The following is a 19,600-nucleotide window of genomic DNA, read 5'->3' as shown; positions in this document are numbered from 1 at the left end:
GATGGAAAAAGAAAATCATTACCCCACAGCTTTAAGCCATTCATTTGGTCCACTTGCCTTCTAAGCTAAACTCATGCCCATCTCTTAAGGAATTCAGCAAAACCTCATGGCTAAAGACAAGAAAATTGCCCAGTTATGTCTCTCATGGCTAAAGACAAGAAGTCAACCAAACCTCATGGCAAAAGATGGAAAAATTACCTTCTAAGCTAAACTCATGCCCATCTCTTAAGGAAATCAACAAAACCTCATGGCTAAAGACCAGAAAATTGCCCAGTTTTGTCTCTCATGGCTAAAGACAAGAAGTCAACCAAACCTCATGGCAAAAGATGGAAAAATTGCCCAAAGTGAGGATCAAACTCACAGTTTTCAGATTATTAAATTCATAGGCCGACCAGATCACTGCAGAGTTAAGCAGCTGGAGTTGGAGTTGTTCTTTGTGGATGAAAAAAGAAAATCCTTACCCCACAGCTTTAAGCCATTCATTTGGTTCACTTGCCTTCTAAGCTAAACTCATGCCCATCTCTTAAGGAAATCAACAAAACCTCATGGCTAAAGCCAAGAAAAATTGTCCCCTGTGAGGATCGAACTCACAACCTTGGAAGTGGAAGAAGTAGGTCCCATATGGTCTAGCGGTTAGGATTCCTGGTTTTCACCCAGGCGGCCAGGGTTCGACTCCCGGTATCGGAATGTGTTTTTTTTATAAACTTGCAGGCAAGTTCAAAGGAGGGTGAGGTCATTGGAAAGTGAAGTGGATGGAGTTGTAGTTGGTCTTTGTGGGTGAAAAGAAAGAAATCGGAACACATCTGTTGTTAGCCATTTATTATATCCATTTTCTCAAGATCCCACTTGGCTTCAAAGCTAAACTCATCCCCATCTCCACTTTCTAACTCTATGATGCTAAGCAAGTCAACCAAACCTCATGGCAAAAGATGGAAAAATTGCCTGGTGTGAGGATTAAACTCACAGTTTTCAGATTATTAAATTCATAGGCCGACCAGATCACTGCAGAGTTAAGCAGCTGGAGTTGGAGTTGTACTTTGTGGATGGAAAAAGAAAATCATTACCCCACAGCTTTAAGCCATTCATTTGGTCCACTTGCCTTCTAAGCTAAACTCATGCCCATCTCTTAAGGAATTCAGCAAAACCTCATGGCTAAAGACAAGAAAATTGCCCAGTTTTGTCTCTCATGGCTAAAGACAAGAAGTCAACCAAACCTCATGGCAAAAGATGGAAAAATTACCTTCTAAGCTAAACTCATGCCCATCTCTTAAGGAAATCAACAAAACCTCATGGCTAAAGACAAGAAAATTGCCCAGTTTTGTCTCTCATGGCTAAAGACAAGAAGTCAACCAAACCTCATGGCAAAAGATGGAAAAATTGCCCGGTGTGGGAATCAAACTCACAGTTTTCAGATTATTAAATTCATAGGCCGACCAGATCACTGCAGAGTTAAGCAGCTGGAGTTGGAGTTGTTCTTTGTGGATGAAAAAAGAAAATCATTACCCCACAGTTTTAAGCCATTCATTTGGTCCACTTGCCTTCTAAGCTAAACTCATGCCCATCTCTTAAGGAATTCAGCAAAACCTCATGGCTAAAGACAAGAAAATTGCCCAGTTGTGTCTCTCATGGCTAAAGACAAGAAGTCAACCAAACCTCATGGCAAAAGATGGAAAAATTGCCCGGTGTGGGAATCAAACTCACAGTTTTCAGATTATTAAATTCATAGGCCGACCAGATCACTGCAGAGTTAAGCAGCTGGAGTTGGAGTTGTTCTTTGTGGATGAAAAAAGAAAATCATTACCCCACAGTTTTAAGCCATTCATTTGGTCCACTTGCCTTCTAAGCTAAACTCATGCCCATCTCTTAAGGAAATCAACAAAACCTCATGGCTAAAGCCAAGAAAAATAGCCCCGTGTGAGGATTGAACTCACGACCTTCAGATTATGAGACTGACGCGCTACCTACTGCGCTAACGAGGCAAGTGGCATGGTGGTATGATCCAGTGCCAAGCTGATAATTCAAAAGAATACAAATTTTGTCTCTCATGGCTAAAGACAAGAAGTCAACCAAACCTCATGGCAAAAGATGGAAAAATTGCCCAAAGTGAGGATCAAACTCACAGTTTTCAGATTATTATATTCATAGGCTGACCAGATCACTGCAGAGTTAAGCAGCTGGAGTTGGAGTTGTTCTTTGTGGATGAAAAAAGAAAATCCTTACCCCACAGCTTTAAGCCATTCATTTGGTCCACTTGCCTTCTAAGCTAAACTCATGCCCATCTCTTAAGGAAATCAACAAAACCTCATGGCTAAAGCCAAGAAAAATTGCCCCCTGTGAGGATCGAACTCACAACCATCAGATTATGAAACTGACGCGCTACCTACTGCACTAACGAGGCAAGTGGCATGGTGATATGATCCAGTGCCAAGCGGATAATTCAAAAGAATACAAATTTTAGATCACTTTTTTACTTTTTTTTTTCCTCATACAAAAAAAATGTGGCAGAAGCAGGTCCCATATGGTCTAGCGGTTAGGATTCCTGGTTTTCAACCAGGCGGCCCGGGTTCGACTCCCGGTATGGGAATGTGTTTTTTTTATAAACTTGCAGGCAAGTTCAAAGGAGGGTGAGGTCATTTGAAAGTGAAGCGGACGGAGTTCTAGTTGGTCTTTGTGGGTGAAAAGAAAGAAATCGGAACACATCTGTTGTTAGCCATTTATTATATCCATTTTCTCAAGATCCCACTTGGCTTCAAAGCTAAACTCATCCCCATCTCCACTTTCTAACTCTATGATGCTAAAGAAGGCAACCAAACCTCATGGCAAAAGATGGAAAAATTGCCTGGTGTGAGGATTAAACTCACAGTTTTCAGATTATTAAATTCATAGGCCGACCAGATCACTGCAGAGTTAAGCAGCTGGAGTTGGAGTTGTACTTTGTGGATGGAAAAAGAAAATCATTACCCCACAGCTTTAAGCCATTCATTTGGTCCACTTGCCTTCTAAGCTAAACTCATGCCCATCTCTTAAGGAATTCAGCAAAACCTCATGGCTAAAGACAAGAAAATTGCCCAGTTATGTCTCTCATGGCTAAAGACAAGAAGTCAACCAAACCTCATGGCAAAAGATGGAAAAATTACCTTCTAAGCTAAACTCATGCCCATCTCTTAAGGAAATCAACAAAACCTCATGGCTAAAGACCAGAAAATTGCCCAGTTTTGTCTCTCATGGCTAAAGACAAGAAGTCAACCAAACCTCATGGCAAAAGATGGAAAAATTGCCCAAAGTGAGGATCAAACTCACAGTTTTCAGATTATTAAATTCATAGGCCGACCAGATCACTGCAGAGTTAAGCAGCTGGAGTTGGAGTTGTTCTTTGTGGATGAAAAAAGAAAATCCTTACCCCACAGCTTTAAGCCATTCATTTGGTTCACTTGCCTTCTAAGCTAAACTCATGCCCATCTCTTAAGGAAATCAACAAAACCTCATGGCTAAAGCCAAGAAAAATTGTCCCCTGTGAGGATCGAACTCACAACCTTGGAAGTGGAAGAAGTAGGTCCCATATGGTCTAGCGGTTAGGATTCCTGGTTTTCACCCAGGCGGCCAGGGTTCGACTCCCGGTATCGGAATGTGTTTTTTTTATAAACTTGCAGGCAAGTTCAAAGGAGGGTGAGGTCATTGGAAAGTGAAGTGGATGGAGTTGTAGTTGGTCTTTGTGGGTGAAAAGAAAGAAATCGGAACACATCTGTTGTTAGCCATTTATTATATCCATTTTCTCAAGATCCCACTTGGCTTCAAAGCTAAACTCATCCCCATCTCCACTTTCTAACTCTATGATGCTAAGCAAGTCAACCAAACCTCATGGCAAAAGATGGAAAAATTGCCTGGTGTGAGGATTAAACTCACAGTTTTCAGATTATTAAATTCATAGGCCGACCAGATCACTGCAGAGTTAAGCAGCTGGAGTTGGAGTTGTACTTTGTGGATGGAAAAAGAAAATCATTACCCCACAGCTTTAAGCCATTCATTTGGTCCACTTGCCTTCTAAGCTAAACTCATGCCCATCTCTTAAGGAATTCAGCAAAACCTCATGGCTAAAGACAAGAAAATTGCCCAGTTTTGTCTCTCATGGCTAAAGACAAGAAGTCAACCAAACCTCATGGCAAAAGATGGAAAAATTACCTTCTAAGCTAAACTCATGCCCATCTCTTAAGGAAATCAACAAAACCTCATGGCTAAAGACAAGAAAATTGCCCAGTTTTGTCTCTCATGGCTAAAGACAAGAAGTCAACCAAACCTCATGGCAAAAGATGGAAAAATTGCCCGGTGTGGGAATCAAACTCACAGTTTTCAGATTATTAAATTCATAGGCCGACCAGATCACTGCAGAGTTAAGCAGCTGGAGTTGGAGTTGTTCTTTGTGGATGAAAAAAGAAAATCATTACCCCACAGTTTTAAGCCATTCATTTGGTCCACTTGCCTTCTAAGCTAAACTCATGCCCATCTCTTAAGGAATTCAGCAAAACCTCATGGCTAAAGACAAGAAAATTGCCCAGTTGTGTCTCTCATGGCTAAAGACAAGAAGTCAACCAAACCTCATGGCAAAAGATGGAAAAATTGCCCGGTGTGGGAATCAAACTCACAGTTTTCAGATTATTAAATTCATAGGCCGACCAGATCACTGCAGAGTTAAGCAGCTGGAGTTGGAGTTGTTCTTTGTGGATGAAAAAAGAAAATCATTACCCCACAGTTTTAAGCCATTCATTTGGTCCACTTGCCTTCTAAGCTAAACTCATGCCCATCTCTTAAGGAAATCAACAAAACCTCATGGCTAAAGCCAAGAAAAATAGCCCCGTGTGAGGATTGAACTCACGACCTTCAGATTATGAGACTGACGCGCTACCTACTGCGCTAACGAGGCAAGTGGCATGGTGGTATGATCCAGTGCCAAGCTGATAATTCAAAAGAATACAAATTTTAGATCACTTTTTTACTTTTTTTTTCCTCATACAAAAAAACTGTGGCAGAAGCAGGTCCCATATGGTCTAGCGGTTAGGATTCCTTGTTTTCACCCAGGCGGCCCGGGCTCGACTCCCGGTATGGGAATGTGTTTTTTTTATAAACTTGCAGGCAAGTTCAAAGGAGGGTGAGGTCATTTGAAAGTGAAGCGGACGGAGTTGTAGTTGGTCTTTGTGGGTGAAAAGAAAGAAATCGGAACACATCTGTTGTTAGCCATTTATTATATCCATTTTCTCAAGATCCCACTTGGCTTCAAAGCTAAACTCATCCCCATCTCCACTTTCTAACTCTATGATGCTAAGGAAGTCAACCAAACCTCATGGCAAAAGATGGAAAAATTGCCTGGTGTGAGGATTAAACTCACAGTTTTCAGATTATTAAATTCATAGGCCGACCAGATCACTGCAGAGTTAAGCAGCTGAAGTTGGAGTTGTACTTTGTGGATGGAAAAAGAAAATCATTACCCCACAGCTTTAAGCCATTCATTTGGTCCACTTGCCTTCTAAGCTAAACTCATGCCCATCTCTTAAGGAATTCAGCAAAACCTCATGGCTAAAGACAAGAAAATTGCCCAGTTTTGTCTCTCATGGCTAAAGACAAGAAGTCAACCAAACCTCATGGCAAAAGATGGAAAAATTACCTTCTAAGCTAAACTCATGCCCATCTCTTAAGGAAATCAACAAAACCTCATGGCTAAAGACAAGAAAATTGCCCAGTTTTGTCTCTCATGGCTAAAGACAAGAAGTCAACCAAACCTCATGGCAAAAGATGGAAAAATTGCCCGGTGTGGGAATCAAACTCACAGTTTTCAGATTATTAAATTCATAGGCCGACCAGATCACTGCAGAGTTAAGCAGCTGGAGTTGGAGTTGTTCTTTGTGGATGAAAAAAGAAAATCCTTACCCCACAGCTTTAAGCCATTCATTTGGTCCACTTGCCTTCTAAGCTAAACTCATGCCCATCTCTTAAGGAAATCAACAAAACCTCATGGCTAAAGCCAAGAAAAATTGCCCCGTGTGAGGATCGAACTCACGACCTTCAGATTATGAGACTGACGCGCTACCTACTGCGCTAACGAGGCAAGTGGCATGGTGGTTTGATCCAGTGCCAAGCGGATAATTCAAAAGAATACAAATTTTAGATCACTTTTTTACTTTTTTTTTCCTCATACAAAAAAACTGTGGCAGAAGCAGGTCCCTTATGGTCTAGCGGTTAGGATTCCTGGTTTTCACCCAGGCGGCCCGGGTTCGACTCCCGGTATGGGAATGTGTTTTTTTTATAAACTTGCAGGCAAGTTCAAAGGAGGGTGAGGTCATTTGAAAGTGAAGCGGACGGCGTTCTAGTTGGTCTTTGTGGGTGAAAAGAAAGAAATCGGAACACATCTGTTGTTAGCCATTTATTATATCCATTTTCTCAAGATCCCACTTGGCTTCAAAGCTAAACTCATCCCCATCTCCACTTTCTAACTCTATGATGCTAAGGAAGTCAACCAAACCTCATGGCAAAAGATGGAAAAATTGCCTGGTGTGAGGATTAAACTCACAGTTTTCAGATTATTAAATTCATAGGCCGACCAGATCACTGCAGAGTTAAGCAGCTGAAGTTGGAGTTGTACTTTGTGGATGGAAAAAGAAAATCATTACCCCACAGCTTTAAGCCATTCATTTGGTCCACTTGCCTTCTAAGCTAAACTCATGCCCATCTCTTAAGGAATTCAGCAAAACCTCATGGCTAAAGACAAGAAAATTGCCCAGTTTTGTCTCTCATGGCTAAAGACAAGAAGTCAACCAAACCTCATGGCAAAAGATGGAAAAATTACCTTCTAAGCTAAACTCATGCCCATCTCTTAAGGAAATCAACAAAACCTCATGGCTAAAGACAAGAAAATTGCCCAGTTTTGTCTCTCATGGCTAAAGACAAGAAGTCAACCAAACCTCAAGGCAAAAGATGGAAAAATTGCCCGGTGTGGGAATCAAACTCACAGTTTTCAGATTATTAAATTCATAGGCCGACCAGATCACTGCAGAGTTAAGCAGCTGGAGTTGGAGTTGTTCTTTGTGGATGAAAAAAGAAAATCCTTACCCCACAGCTTTAAGCCATTCATTTGGTCCACTTGCCTTCTAAGCTAAACTCATGCCCATCTCTTAAGGAAATCAACAAAACCTCATGGCTAAAGCCAAGAAAAATTGCCCTGTGTGAGGATCGAACTCACGACCTTCAGATTATGAGACTGAAGCGCTACCTACTGCGCTAACGAGGCAAGTGGCATGGTGGTATGATCCAGTGCCAAGTGGATAATTCAAAAGAATACAAATTTTAGATCACTTTTTTACTTTTTTTTTCCTCATACAAAAAAACTGTGGCAGAAGCAGGTCCCATATGGTCTAGCGGTTAGGATTCCTGGTTTTCACCCAGGCGGCCCGGGTTCGACTCCCGGTATGGGAATGTGTTTTTTTTATAAACTTGCAGGCAAGTTCAAAGGAGGGTGAGGTCATTTGAAAGTGAAGCGGACGGCGTTCTAGTTGGTCTTTGTGGGTGAAAAGAAAGAAATCGGAACACATCTGTTGTTAGCCATTTATTATATCCATTTTCTCAAGATCCCACTTGGCTTCAAAGCTAAACTCATCCCCATCTCCACTTTCTAACTCTATGATGCTAAAGAAGGCAACCAAACCTCATGGCAAAAGATGGAAAAATTGCCTGGTGTGAGGATTAAACTCACAGTTTTCAGATTATTAAATTCATAGGCCGACCAGATCACTGCAGAGTTAAGCAGCTGAAGTTGGAGTTGTACTTTGTGGATGGAAAAAGAAAATCATTACCCCACAGCTTTAAGCCATTCATTTGGTCCACTTGCCTTCTAAGCTAAACTCATGCCCATCTCTTAAGGAATTCAGCAAAACCTCATGGCTAAAGACAAGAAAATTGCCCAGTTTTGTCTCTCATGGCTAAAGACAAGAAGTCAACCAAACCTCATGGCAAAAGATGGAAAAATTACCTTCTAAGCTAAACTCATGCCCATCTCTTAAGGAAATCAACAAAACCTCATGGCTAAAGACAAGAAAATTGCCCAGTTTTGTCTCTCATGGCTAAAGACAAGAAGTCAACCAAACCTCATGGCAAAAGATGGAAAAATTGCCCGGTGTGGGAATCAAACTCACAGTTTTCAGATTATTAAATTCATAGGCCGACCAGATCACTGCAGAGTTAAGCAGCTGGAGTTGGAGTTGTTCTTTGTGGATGAAAAAAGAAAATCCTTACCCCACAGCTTTAAGCCATTCATTTGGTCCACTTGCCTTCTAAGCTAAACTCATGCCCATCTCTTAAGGAAATCAACAAAACCTCATGGCTAAAGCCAAGAAAAATTGCCCTGTGTGAGGATCGAACTCACGACCTTCAGATTATGAGACTGAAGCGCTACCTACTGCGCTAACGAGGCAAGAGGCATGGTGGTATGATCCAGTGCCAAGTGGATAATTCAAAAGAATACAAATTTTAGATCACTTTTTTACTTTTTTTTTCCTCATACAAAAAAACTGTGGCAGAAGCAGGTCCCATATGGTCTAGCGGTTAGGATTCCTGGTTTTCACCCAGGCGGCCCGGGTTCGACTCCCGGTATGGGAATGTGTTTTTTTTATAAACTTGCAGGCAAGTTCAAAGGAGGGTGAGGTCATTTGAAAGTGAAGCGGACGGCGTTCTAGTTGGTCTTTGTGGGTGAAAAGAAAGAAATCGGAACACATCTGTTGTTAGCCATTTATTATATCCATTTTCTCAAGATCCTACTTGGCTTCAAAGCTAAACTCATCCCCATCTCCACTTTCTAACTCTATGATGCTAAAGAAGGCAACCAAACCTCATGGCAAAAGATGGAAAAATTGCCTGGTGTGAGGATTAAACTCACAGTTTTCAGATTATTAAATTCATAGGCCGACCAGATCACTGCAGAGTTAAGCAGCTGAAGTTGGAGTTGTACTTTGTGGATGGAAAAAGAAAATCATTACCCCACAGCTTTAAGCCATTCATTTGGTCCACTTGCCTTCTAAGCTAAACTCATGCCCATCTCTTAAGGAATTCAGCAAAACCTCATGGCTAAAGACAAGAAAATTGCCCAGTTTTGTCTCTCATGGCTAAAGACAAGAAGTCAACCAAACCTCATGGCAAAAGATGGAAAAATTACCTTCTAAGCTAAACTCATGCCCATCTCTTAAGGAAATCAACAAAACCTCATGGCTAAAGACAAGAAAATTGCCCAGTTTTGTCTCTCATGGCTAAAGACAAGAAGTCAACCAAACCTTATGGCAAAAGATGGAAAAATTGCCCGGTGTGGGAATCAAACTCACAGTTTTCAGATTATTAAATTCATAGGCCGACCAGATCACTGCAGAGTTAAGCAGCTGGAGTTGGAGTTGTTCTTTGTGGATGAAAAAAGAAAATCCTTACCCCACAGCTTTAAGCCATTCATTTGGTCCACTTGCCTTCTAAGCTAAACTCATGCCCATCTCTTAATGAAATCAACAAAACCTAATGGCTAAAGCCAAGAAAAATTGCCCCGTGTGAGGATCGAACTCACGACCTTCAGATTATGAGACTGACGCGCTACCTACTGCGCTAACGAGGCAAGTGGCATGGTTGTATGATCCAGTGCCAAGCGGATAATTCAAAAGAATACAAATTTTAGATCACTTTTTTACTTTTTTTTTTCCTCATACAAAAAAACTGTGGCAGAAGCAGGTCCCATATGGTCTAGCGGTTAGGATTCCTGGTTTTCACCCAGGCGGCCCGAGTTCGACTCCCGGTATGGGAAAGTGTTTTTTTTATAAACTTGCAGGCAAGTTCAAAGGAGGGTGAGGTCATTTGAAAGTGAAGCGGACGGAGTTCTAGTTGGTCTTTGTGGGTGAAAAGAAAGAAATCGGAACACATCTGTTGTTAGCCATTTATTATATCCATTTTCTCAAGATCCCACTTGGCTTCAAAGCTAAACTCATCCCCATCTCCACTTTCTAACTCTATGATGCTAAGGAAGTCAACCAAACCTCGTGGCAAAAGATGGAAAAATTGCCTGGTGTGAGGATTAAACTCACAGTTTTCAGATTATTAAATTCATAGGCCGACCAGATCACTGCAGAGTTAAGCAGCTGAAGTTGGAGTTGTACTTTGTGGATGGAAAAAGAAAATCATTACCCCACAGCTTTAAGCCATTCATTTGGTCCACTTGCCTTCTAAGCTAAACTCATGCCCATCTCTTAAGGAATTCAGCAAAACCTCATGGCTAAAAACAAGAAAATTGCCCAGTTTTGTCTCTCATGGCTAAAGACAAGAAGTCAACCAAACCTCATGGCAAAAGATGGAAAAATTACCTTCTAAGCTAAACTCATGCCCATCTCTTAAGGAAATCAACAAAACCTCATGGCTAAAGACAAGAAAATTGCCCAGTTTTGTCTCTCATGGCTAAAGACAAGAAGTCAACCAAACCTCATGGCAAAAGATGGAAAAATTGCCCGGTGTGGGAATCAAACTCACAGTTTTCAGATTATTAAATTCATAGGCCGACCAGATCACTGCAGAGTTAAGCAGCTGGAGTTGGAGTTGTTCTTTGTGGATGAAAAAAGAAAATCATTACCCCACAGCTTTAAGCCATTCATTTGGTCCACTTGCCTTCTAAGCTAAACTCATGCCCATCTCTTAAGGAAATCAACAAAACCTCATGGCTAAAGCCAAGAAAAATTGCCCCGTTTGAGGATCGAACTCACGACCTTCAGATTATGAGACTGACGCACTACCTACTGCGCTAACGAGGCAAGTGGCATGGTGGTTTGATCCAGTGCTAAGCGGATAATTCAAAAGAATACAAATTTTAGATCACTTTTTTACTTTTTTTTTCCTCATACAAAAAAACTGTGGCAGAAGCAGGTCCCATATGGTCTAGCGGTTAGGATTCCTGGTTTTCACCCAGGCGGCCCGGGTTCGACTCCCGGTATGGGAATCTGTTTTTTTTATAAACTTGCAGGCAAGTTCAAAGGAGGGTGAGGTCATTTGAAAGTGAAGCGGACGGAGTTCTAGTTGGTCTTTGTGGGTGAAAAGAAAGAAATCGGAACACATCTGTTGTTAGCCATTTATTATATCCATTTTCTCAAGATCCCACTTGGCTTCAAAGCTAAACTCATCCCCATCTCCACTTTCTAACTCTATGATGCTAAGGAAGTCAACCAAACCTCATGGCAAAAGATGGAAAAATTGCCTGGTGTGAGGATTAAACTCACAGTTTTCAGATTATTAAATTCATAGGCCGACCAGATCACTGCAGAGTTAAGCAGCTGGAGTTGGAGTTGTACTTTGTGGATGGAAAAAGAAAATCACTACCCCACAGCTTTAAGCCATTCATTTGGTCCACTTGCCTTCTAAGCTAAACTCATGCCCATCTCTTAAGGAATTCAGCAAAACCTCATGGCTAAAGACAAGAAAATTGCCCAGTTTTGTCTCTCATGGCTAAAGACAAGAAGTCAACCAAACCTCATGGCAAAAGATGGAAAAATTACCTTCTAAGCTAAACTCATGCCCATCTCTTAAGGAAATCAACAAAACCTCATGGCTAAAGACAAGAAAATTGCCCAGTTTTGTCTCTCATGGCTAAAGACAAGAAGTCAACCAAACCTCATGGCAAAAGATGGAAAAATTGCCCGGTGTGGGAATCAAACTCACAGTTTTCAGATTATTAAATTCATAGGCCGACCAGATCACTGCAGAGTTAAGCAGCTGGAGTTGGAGTTGTTCTTTGTGGATGAAAAAAGAAAATCATTACCCCACAGTTTTAAGCCATTCATTTGGTCCACTTGCCTTCTAAGCTAAACTCATGCCCATCTCTTAAGGAAATTAACAAAACCTCATGGCTAAAGCCAAGAAAAATAGCCCCGTGTGAGGATTGAACTCACGACCTTCAGATTATGAGACTGACGCGCTACCTACTGCGCTAACGAGGCAAGTGGCATGGTGGTATGATCCAGTGCCAAGCTGATAATTCAAAAGAATACAAATTTTAGATCACTTTTTTACTTTTTTTTTCCTCATACAAAAAAACTGTGGCAGAAGCAGGTCCCATATGGTCTAGCGGTTAGGATTCCTGGTTTTCACCCAGGCGGCCCGGGTTCGACTCCCGGTATGGGAATGTGTTTTTTTTATAAACTTGCAGGCAAGTTCAAAGGAGGGTGAGGTCATTTGAAAGTGAAGCGGACGGAGTTCTAGTTGGTCTTTGTGGGTGAAAAGAAAGAAAGCGGAACACATCTGTTGTTAGCCATTTATTATATCCATTTTCTCAAGATCCCACTTGGCTTCAAAGCTTAACTCATCCCCATCTCCACTTTCTAACTCTATGATGCTAAGGAAGTCAACCAAACCTCATGGCAAAAGATGGAAAAATTGCCTGGTGTGAGGATTAAACTCACAGTTTTCAGATTATTAAATTCATTGGCCGACCAGATCACTGCAGAGTTAAGCAGCTGGAGTTGGAGCTGTACTTTGTGGATGGAAAAAGAAAATCATTACCCCACAGCTTTAAGCCATTCATTTGGTCCACTTGCCTTCTAAGCTAAACTCATGCCCATCTCTTAAGGAATTCAGTAAAACCTCATGGCTAAAGACAAGAAAATTGCCCAGTTGTGTCTCTCATGGATAAGGACAAGAAGTCAACCAAACCTCATGGCAAAAGATGGAAAAATTGCCCAAAGTGAGGATCAAACTCACAGTTTTCAGATTATTAAATTCATAGGCCGACCAGATCACTGCAGAGTTAAGCAGCTAGAGTTGGAGTTGTTCTTTGTGGATGAAAAAAGAAAATCCTTACCCGACAGCTTTAAGCCATTCATTTGGTCCACTTGCCTTCTAAGCTAAACTCATGCCCATCTCTTAAGGAAATCAACAAAACCTCATGGCTAAAGCCAAGAAAAATTGCCCTGTGTGAGGATCGAACTCACGACCTTCAGATTAAGAGACTGAAGCGCTACCTACTGCGCTAACGAGGCAAGTGGCATGGTGGTATGATCCAGTGCCAAGTGGATAATTCAAAAGAATACAAATTTTAGATCACTTTTTTACTTTTTTTTTCCTCATACAAAAAAACTGTGGCAGAAGCAGGTCCCATATGGTCTAGCGGTTAGGATTCCTGGTTTTCACCCAGGCGGCCCGGGTTCGACTCCCGGTATGGGAATGTGTTTTTTTTATAAACTTGCAGGCAAGTTCAAAGGAGGGTGAGGTCATTTGAAAGTGAAGCGGACGGCGTTCTAGTTGGTCTTTGTGGGTGAAAAGAAAGAAATCGGAACACATCTGTTGTTAGCCATTTATTATATCCATTTTCTCAAGATCCCACTTGGCTTCAAAGCTAAACTCATCCCCATCTCCACTTTCTAACTCTATGATGCTAAAGAAGGCAACCAAACCTCATGGCAAAAGATGGAAAAATTGCCTGGTGTGAGGATTAAACTCACAGTTTTCAGATTATTAAATTCATAGGCCGACCAGATCACTGCAGAGTTAAGCAGCTGGAGTTGGAGTTGTACTTTGTGGATGGAAAAAGAAAATCATTACCCCACAGCTTTAAGCCATTCATTTGGTCCACTTGCCTTCTAAGCTAAACTCATGCCCATCTCTTAAGGAATTCAGCAAAACCTCATGGCTAAAGACAAGAAAATTGCCCAGTTGTGTCTCTCATGGCTAAAGACAAGAAGTCAACCAAACCTCATGGCAAAAGATGGAAAAATTACCTTCTAAGCTAAACTCATGCCCATCTCTTAAGGAAATCAACAAAACCTCATGGCTAAAGACCAGAAAATTGCCCAGTTTTGTCTCTCATGGCTAAAGACAAGAAGTCAACCAAACCTCATGGCAAAAGATGGAAAAATTGCCCAAAGTGAGGATCAAACTCACAGTTTTCAGATTATTATATTCATAGGCTGACCAGATCACTGCAGAGTTAAGCAGCTGGAGTTGGAGTTGTTCTTTGTGGATGAAAAAAGAAAATCCTTACCCCACAGCTTTAAGCCATTCATTTGGTCCACTTGCCTTCTAAGCTAAACTCATGCCCATCTCTTAAGGAAATCAACAAAACCTCATGGCTAAAGCCAAGAAAAATTGCCCCCTGTGAGGATCGAACTCACAACCATCAGATTATGAAACTGACGCGCTACCTACTGCACTAACGAGGCAAGTGGCATGGTGATATGATCCAGTGCCAAGCGGATAATTCAAAAGAATACAAATTTTAGATCACTTTTTTACTTTTTTTTTTCCTCATACAAAAAAAATGTGGCAGAAGCAGGTCCCATATCGTCTAGTGGTTAGGATTCCTGGTTTTCAACCAGGCGGCCCGGGTTCGACTCCCGGTATGGGAATGTGTTTTTTTTATAAACTTGCAGGCAAGTTCAAAGGAGGGTGAGGTCATTTGAAAGTGAAGCGGACGGAGTTCTAGTTGGTCTTTGTGGGTGAAAAGAAAGAAATCGGAACACATCTGTTGTTAGCCATTTATTATATCCATTTTCTCAAGATCCCACTTGGCTTCAAAGCTAAACTCATCCCCATCTCCACTTTCTAACTCTATGATGCTAAAGAAGGCAACCAAACCTCATGGCAAAAGATGGAAAAATTGCCTGGTGTGAGGATTAAACTCACAGTTTTCAGATTATTAAATTCATAGGCCGACCAGATCACTGCAGAGTTAAGCAGCTGGAGTTGGAGTTGTACTTTGTGGATGGAAAAAGAAAATCATTACCCCACAGCTTTAAGCCATTCATTTGGTCCACTTGCCTTCTAAGCTAAACTCATGCCCATCTCTTAAGGAATTCAGCAAAACCTCATGGCTAAAGACAAGAAAATTGCCCAGTTATGTCTCTCATGGCTAAAGACAAGAAGTCAACCAAACCTCATGGCAAAAGATGGAAAAATTACCTTCTAAGCTAAACTCATGCCCATCTCTTAAGGAAATCAACAAAACCTCATGGCTAAAGACCAGAAAATTGCCCAGTTTTGTCTCTCATGGCTAAAGACAAGAAGTCAACCAAACCTCATGGCAAAAGATGGAAAAATTGCCCAAAGTGAGGATCAAACTCACAGTTTTCAGATTATTAAATTCATAGGCCGACCAGATCACTGCAGAGTTAAGCAGCTGGAGTTGGAGTTGTTCTTTGTGGATGAAAAAAGAAAATCCTTACCCCACAGCTTTAAGCCATTCATTTGGTTCACTTGCCTTCTAAGCTAAACTCATGCCCATCTCTTAAGGAAATCAACAAAACCTCATGGCTAAAGCCAAGAAAAATTGTCCCCTGTGAGGATCGAACTCACAACCTTGGAAGTGGAAGAAGTAGGTCCCATATGGTCTAGCGGTTAGGATTCCTGGTTTTCACCCAGGCGGCCAGGGTTCGACTCCCGGTATCGGAATGTGTTTTTTTTATAAACTTGCAGGCAAGTTCAAAGGAGGGTGAGGTCATTGGAAAGTGAAGTGGATGGAGTTGTAGTTGGTCTTTGTGGGTGAAAAGAAAGAAATCGGAACACATCTGTTGTTAGCCATTTATTATATCCATTTTCTCAAGATCCCACTTGGCTTCAAAGCTAAACTCATCCCCATCTCCACTTTCTAACTCTATGATGCTAAGCAAGTCAACCAAACCTCATGGCAAAAGATGGAAAAATTGCCTGGTGTGAGGATTAAACTCACAGTTTTCAGATTATTAAATTCATAGGCCGACCAGATCACTGCAGAGTTAAGCAGCTGGAGTTGGAGTTGTACTTTGTGGATGGAAAAAGAAAATCATTACCCCACAGCTTTAAGCCATTCATTTGGTCCACTTGCCTTCTAAGCTAAACTCATGCCCATCTCTTAAGGAATTCAGCAAAACCTCATGGCTAAAGACAAGAAAATTGCCCAGTTTTGTCTCTCATGGCTAAAGACAAGAAGTCAACCAAACCTCATGGCAAAAGATGGAAAAATTACCTTCTAAGCTAAACTCATGCCCATCTCTTAAGGAAATCAACAAAACCTCATGGCTAAAGACAAGAAAATTGCCCAGTTTTGTCTCTCATGGCTAAAGACAAGAAGTCAACCAAACCTCATGGCAAAAGATGGAAAAATTGCCCGGTGTGGGAATCAAACTCACAGTTTTCAGATTATTAAATTCATAGGCCGACCAGATCACTGCAGAGTTAAGCAGCTGGAGTTGGAGTTGTTCTTTGTGGATGAAAAAAGAAAATCATTACCCCACAGTTTTAAGCCATTCATTTGGTCCACTTGCCTTCTAAGCTAAACTCATGCCCATCTCTTAAGGAATTCAGCAAAACCTCATGGCTAAAGACAAGAAAATTGCCCAGTTGTGTCTCTCATGGCTAAAGACAAGAAGTCAACCAAACCTCATGGCAAAAGATGGAAAAATTGCCCGGTGTGGGAATCAAACTCACAGTTTTCAGATTATTAAATTCATAGGCCGACCAGATCACTGCAGAGTTAAGCAGCTGGAGTTGGAGTTGTTCTTTGTGGATGAAAAAAGAAAATCATTACCCCACAGTTTTAAGCCATTCATTTGGTCCACTTGCCTTCTAAGCTAAACTCATGCCCATCTCTTAAGGAAATCAACAAAACCTCATGGCTAAAGCCAAGAAAAATAGCCCCGTGTGAGGATTGAACTCACGACCTTCAGATTATGAGACTGACGCGCAACCTACTGCGCTAACGAGGCAAGTGGCATGGTGGTATGATCCAGTGCCAAGCTGATAATTCAAAAGAATACAAATTTTAGATCACTTTTTTACTTTTTTTTTCCTCATACAAAAAAACTGTGGCAGAAGCAGGTCCCATATGGTCTAGCGGTTAGGATTCCTTGTTTTCACCCAGGCGGCCCGGGTTCGACTCCCGGTATGGGAATGTGTTTTTTTTATAAACTTGCAGGCAAGTTCAAAGGAGGGTGAGGTCATTTGAAAGTGAAGCGGACGGAGTTCTAGTTGGTCTTTGTGGGTGAAAAGAAAGAAAGCGGAACACATCTGTTGTTAGCCATTTATTATATCCATTTTCTCAAGATCCCACTTGGCTTCAAAGCTAAACTCATCCCCATCTCCACTTTCTAACTCTATGATGCTAAGGAAGTCAACCAAACCTCATGGCAAACGATGGAAAAATTGCCTGGTGTGAGGATTAAACTCACAGTTTTCAGATTATTAAATTCATAGGCCGACCAGATCACTGCAGAGTTAAGCAGCTGGAGTTGGAGTTGTACTTTGTGGATGGAAAAAGAAAATCATTACCCCACAGCTTTAAGCCATTCATTTGGTCCACTTGCCTTCTAAGCTAAACTCATGCCCATCTCTTAAGGAATTCAGCAAAACCTCATGGCTAAAGACAAGAAAATTGCCCAGTTGTGTCTCTCATGGCTAAAGACAAGAAGTCAACCAAACCTCATGGCAAAAGATGGAAAAATTGCCCAAAGTGAGGATCAAACTCACAGTTTTCAGATTATTAAATTCATAGGTCGACCAGATCACTGCAGAGTTAAGCAGCTAGAGTTGGAGTTGTTCTTTGTGGATGAAAAAAGAAAATCCTTACCCGACAGCTTTAAGCCATTCATTTGGTCCACTTGCCTTCTAAGCTAAACTCATGCCCATCTCTTAAGGAAATCAACAAAACCTCATGGCTAAAGCCAAGAAAAATTGCCCTGTGTGAGGATCGAACTCACGACCTTCAGATTATGAACTGCCGCGCTACCTACTGCGCTAACGAGGCAAGTGGCATGGTGGAATGATCCAGTGCCAAGCTGATAATTCAAAAGAATACAAATTTTAGATCACTTTTTTACTTTTTTTTTCCTCATACAAAAAAACTGTGGCAGAAGCAGGTCCCATATGGTCTAGCGGTTAGGATTCCTGGTTTTCACCCAGGCGGCCCGGGTTCGACTCCCGGTATGGGAATGTGTTTTTTTATAAACTTGCAGGCAAGTTCAAAGGAGGGTGAGGTCATTTGAAAGTGAAGCGGACGGCGTTCTAGTTGGTCTTTGTGGGTGAAAAGAAAGAAATCGGAACACATCTGTTGTTAGCCATTTATTATATCCATTTTCTCAAGATCCCACTTGGCTTCAAAGCTAAACTCATCCCCATCTCCACTTTCTAACTCTATGATGCTAAAGAAGGCAACCAAACCTCATGGCAAAAGATGGAAAAATTGCCTGGTGTGAGGATTAAACTCACAGTTTTCAGATTATTAAATTCATAGGCCGACCAGATCACTGCAGAGTTAAGCAGCTGGAGTTGGAGTTGTACTTTGTGGATGGAAAAAGAAAATCATTACCCCACAGCTTTAAGCCATTCATTTGGTTCACTTGCCTTCTAAGCTAAACTCATGCCCATCTCTTAAGGAATTCAGCAAAACCTCATGGCTAAAGACAAGAAAATTGCCCAGTTTTGTCTCTCATGGCTAAAGACAAGAAGTCAACCAAACCCCAGGGCAAAAGATGGAAAAATTACCTTCTAAGCTAAACTCATGCCCATCTCTTAAGGAAATCAACAAAACCTCATGGCTAAAGACAAGAAAATTGCCCAGTTTTGTCTCTCATGGCTAAAGACAAGAAGTCAACCAAACCTCATGGCAAAAGATGGAAAAATTGCCCGGTGTGGGAATCAAACTCACAGTTTTCAGATTATTAAATTCATAGGCCGACCAGATCACTGCAGAGTTAAGCAGCTGGAGTTGGAGTTGTTCTTTGTGGATGAAAAAAGAAAATCATTACCCCACAGCTTTAAGCCATTCATTTGGTCCACTTGCCTTCTAAGCTAAACTCATGCCCATCTCTTAAAGAAATCAACAAAACCTCATGGCTAAAGCCAAGAAAAATTGCCCCGTGTGAGGATCGAACTCACGACCTTCAGATTATGAGACTGACACGCTACCTACTGCGCTAACGAGGCAAGTGGCATGGTGGTTTGATCCAGTGCCAAGCGGATAATTCAAAAGAATACAAATTTTAGATCACTTTTTTACTTTTTTTTTTCCTCATACAAAAAAACTGTGGCAGAAGCAGGTCCCATATGGTCTAGCGGTTAGGATTCCTGGTTTTCACCCAGGCGGCCCGGGTTCGACTCCCGGTATCGGAATGTGTTTTTTTTATAAACTTGCAGAAAAGTTCAAAGGAGGGTGAGGTCATTGGAAAGTGAAGCGGATGGAGTTGTAGTTGGTCTTTGTGGGTGAAAAGAAAGAAATCGGAACACATCTGTTGTTAGCCATTTATTATATCCATTTTCTCAAGATCCCACTTGGCTTCAAAGCTAAACTCATCCCCATCTCCACTTTCTAACTCTATGATGCTAAGGAAGTCAACCAAACCTCATGGTAAAAAATGGAAAAATTGCCTGGTGTGAGGATTAAACTCACAGTTTTCAGATTATTAAATTCATAGGCCGACCAGATCACTGCAGAGTTAAGCAGCTGGAGTTGGAGTTGTACTTTGTGGATGGAAAAAGAAAATCATTACCCCACAGCTTTAAGCCATTCATTTGGTCCACTTGCCTTCTAAGCTAAACTCATGCCCATCTCTTAAGGAATTCAGCAAAACCTCATGGCTAA

At 41.4% G+C, this 19,600-nt stretch overlaps 21 non-coding genes across 21 annotated transcripts; 12 read left to right on the top strand and 9 right to left on the bottom strand.

The window, feature by feature from the left end:
• Positions 1-1,906: 1,906 nt before the first annotated feature.
• TRNAM-CAU (transfer RNA methionine (anticodon CAU)) lies at positions 1,907-1,979 on the bottom strand. The gene has a single exon. It is a non-coding gene; the product is annotated as a tRNA-Met (tRNA).
• Positions 1,980-2,512: 533 nt separating this feature from the next.
• TRNAE-UUC (transfer RNA glutamic acid (anticodon UUC)) lies at positions 2,513-2,584 on the top strand. Its single transcript has one exon. It is a non-coding gene; the product is annotated as a tRNA-Glu (tRNA).
• A 2,261-nt stretch (positions 2,585-4,845) lies between these two features.
• TRNAM-CAU (transfer RNA methionine (anticodon CAU)) lies at positions 4,846-4,918 on the bottom strand. Its single transcript has one exon. It is a non-coding gene; the product is annotated as a tRNA-Met (tRNA).
• A 1,106-nt stretch (positions 4,919-6,024) lies between these two features.
• TRNAM-CAU (transfer RNA methionine (anticodon CAU)) lies at positions 6,025-6,097 on the bottom strand. Its single transcript has one exon. It is a non-coding gene; the product is annotated as a tRNA-Met (tRNA).
• A 113-nt stretch (positions 6,098-6,210) lies between these two features.
• Positions 6,211-6,282, top strand: TRNAE-UUC (transfer RNA glutamic acid (anticodon UUC)). Its single transcript has one exon. It is a non-coding gene; the product is annotated as a tRNA-Glu (tRNA).
• Positions 6,283-7,203: 921 nt separating this feature from the next.
• Positions 7,204-7,276, bottom strand: TRNAM-CAU (transfer RNA methionine (anticodon CAU)). Its single transcript has one exon. It is a non-coding gene; the product is annotated as a tRNA-Met (tRNA).
• Positions 7,277-7,389: 113 nt separating this feature from the next.
• Positions 7,390-7,461, top strand: TRNAE-UUC (transfer RNA glutamic acid (anticodon UUC)). The gene has a single exon. It is a non-coding gene; the product is annotated as a tRNA-Glu (tRNA).
• A 921-nt stretch (positions 7,462-8,382) lies between these two features.
• On the bottom strand, positions 8,383-8,455 carry TRNAM-CAU (transfer RNA methionine (anticodon CAU)). Its single transcript has one exon. It is a non-coding gene; the product is annotated as a tRNA-Met (tRNA).
• Positions 8,456-8,568: 113 nt separating this feature from the next.
• TRNAE-UUC (transfer RNA glutamic acid (anticodon UUC)) lies at positions 8,569-8,640 on the top strand. Its single transcript has one exon. It is a non-coding gene; the product is annotated as a tRNA-Glu (tRNA).
• A 921-nt stretch (positions 8,641-9,561) lies between these two features.
• TRNAM-CAU (transfer RNA methionine (anticodon CAU)) lies at positions 9,562-9,634 on the bottom strand. The gene has a single exon. It is a non-coding gene; the product is annotated as a tRNA-Met (tRNA).
• Positions 9,635-9,748: 114 nt separating this feature from the next.
• Positions 9,749-9,820, top strand: TRNAE-UUC (transfer RNA glutamic acid (anticodon UUC)). Its single transcript has one exon. It is a non-coding gene; the product is annotated as a tRNA-Glu (tRNA).
• A 1,107-nt stretch (positions 9,821-10,927) lies between these two features.
• TRNAE-UUC (transfer RNA glutamic acid (anticodon UUC)) lies at positions 10,928-10,999 on the top strand. The gene has a single exon. It is a non-coding gene; the product is annotated as a tRNA-Glu (tRNA).
• Positions 11,000-11,920: 921 nt separating this feature from the next.
• Positions 11,921-11,993, bottom strand: TRNAM-CAU (transfer RNA methionine (anticodon CAU)). Its single transcript has one exon. It is a non-coding gene; the product is annotated as a tRNA-Met (tRNA).
• Positions 11,994-12,106: 113 nt separating this feature from the next.
• On the top strand, positions 12,107-12,178 carry TRNAE-UUC (transfer RNA glutamic acid (anticodon UUC)). The gene has a single exon. It is a non-coding gene; the product is annotated as a tRNA-Glu (tRNA).
• Positions 12,179-13,144: 966 nt separating this feature from the next.
• TRNAE-UUC (transfer RNA glutamic acid (anticodon UUC)) lies at positions 13,145-13,216 on the top strand. The gene has a single exon. It is a non-coding gene; the product is annotated as a tRNA-Glu (tRNA).
• Positions 13,217-14,324: 1,108 nt separating this feature from the next.
• On the top strand, positions 14,325-14,396 carry TRNAE-UUC (transfer RNA glutamic acid (anticodon UUC)). The gene has a single exon. It is a non-coding gene; the product is annotated as a tRNA-Glu (tRNA).
• Positions 14,397-16,657: 2,261 nt separating this feature from the next.
• Positions 16,658-16,730, bottom strand: TRNAM-CAU (transfer RNA methionine (anticodon CAU)). Its single transcript has one exon. It is a non-coding gene; the product is annotated as a tRNA-Met (tRNA).
• A 113-nt stretch (positions 16,731-16,843) lies between these two features.
• TRNAE-UUC (transfer RNA glutamic acid (anticodon UUC)) lies at positions 16,844-16,915 on the top strand. The gene has a single exon. It is a non-coding gene; the product is annotated as a tRNA-Glu (tRNA).
• Positions 16,916-17,880: 965 nt separating this feature from the next.
• On the top strand, positions 17,881-17,952 carry TRNAE-UUC (transfer RNA glutamic acid (anticodon UUC)). The gene has a single exon. It is a non-coding gene; the product is annotated as a tRNA-Glu (tRNA).
• A 920-nt stretch (positions 17,953-18,872) lies between these two features.
• Positions 18,873-18,945, bottom strand: TRNAM-CAU (transfer RNA methionine (anticodon CAU)). The gene has a single exon. It is a non-coding gene; the product is annotated as a tRNA-Met (tRNA).
• Positions 18,946-19,059: 114 nt separating this feature from the next.
• Positions 19,060-19,131, top strand: TRNAE-UUC (transfer RNA glutamic acid (anticodon UUC)). The gene has a single exon. It is a non-coding gene; the product is annotated as a tRNA-Glu (tRNA).
• Positions 19,132-19,600: the final 469 nt, after the last annotated feature.

Source organism: Hyla sarda, chromosome 4 (genome assembly GCF_029499605.1).
Source record: "Hyla sarda isolate aHylSar1 chromosome 4, aHylSar1.hap1, whole genome shotgun sequence".
Lineage (NCBI taxonomy): Eukaryota > Metazoa > Chordata > Amphibia > Anura > Hylidae > Hyla > Hyla sarda.
This window is presented reverse-complemented; position numbering and strand designations above follow the sequence as displayed.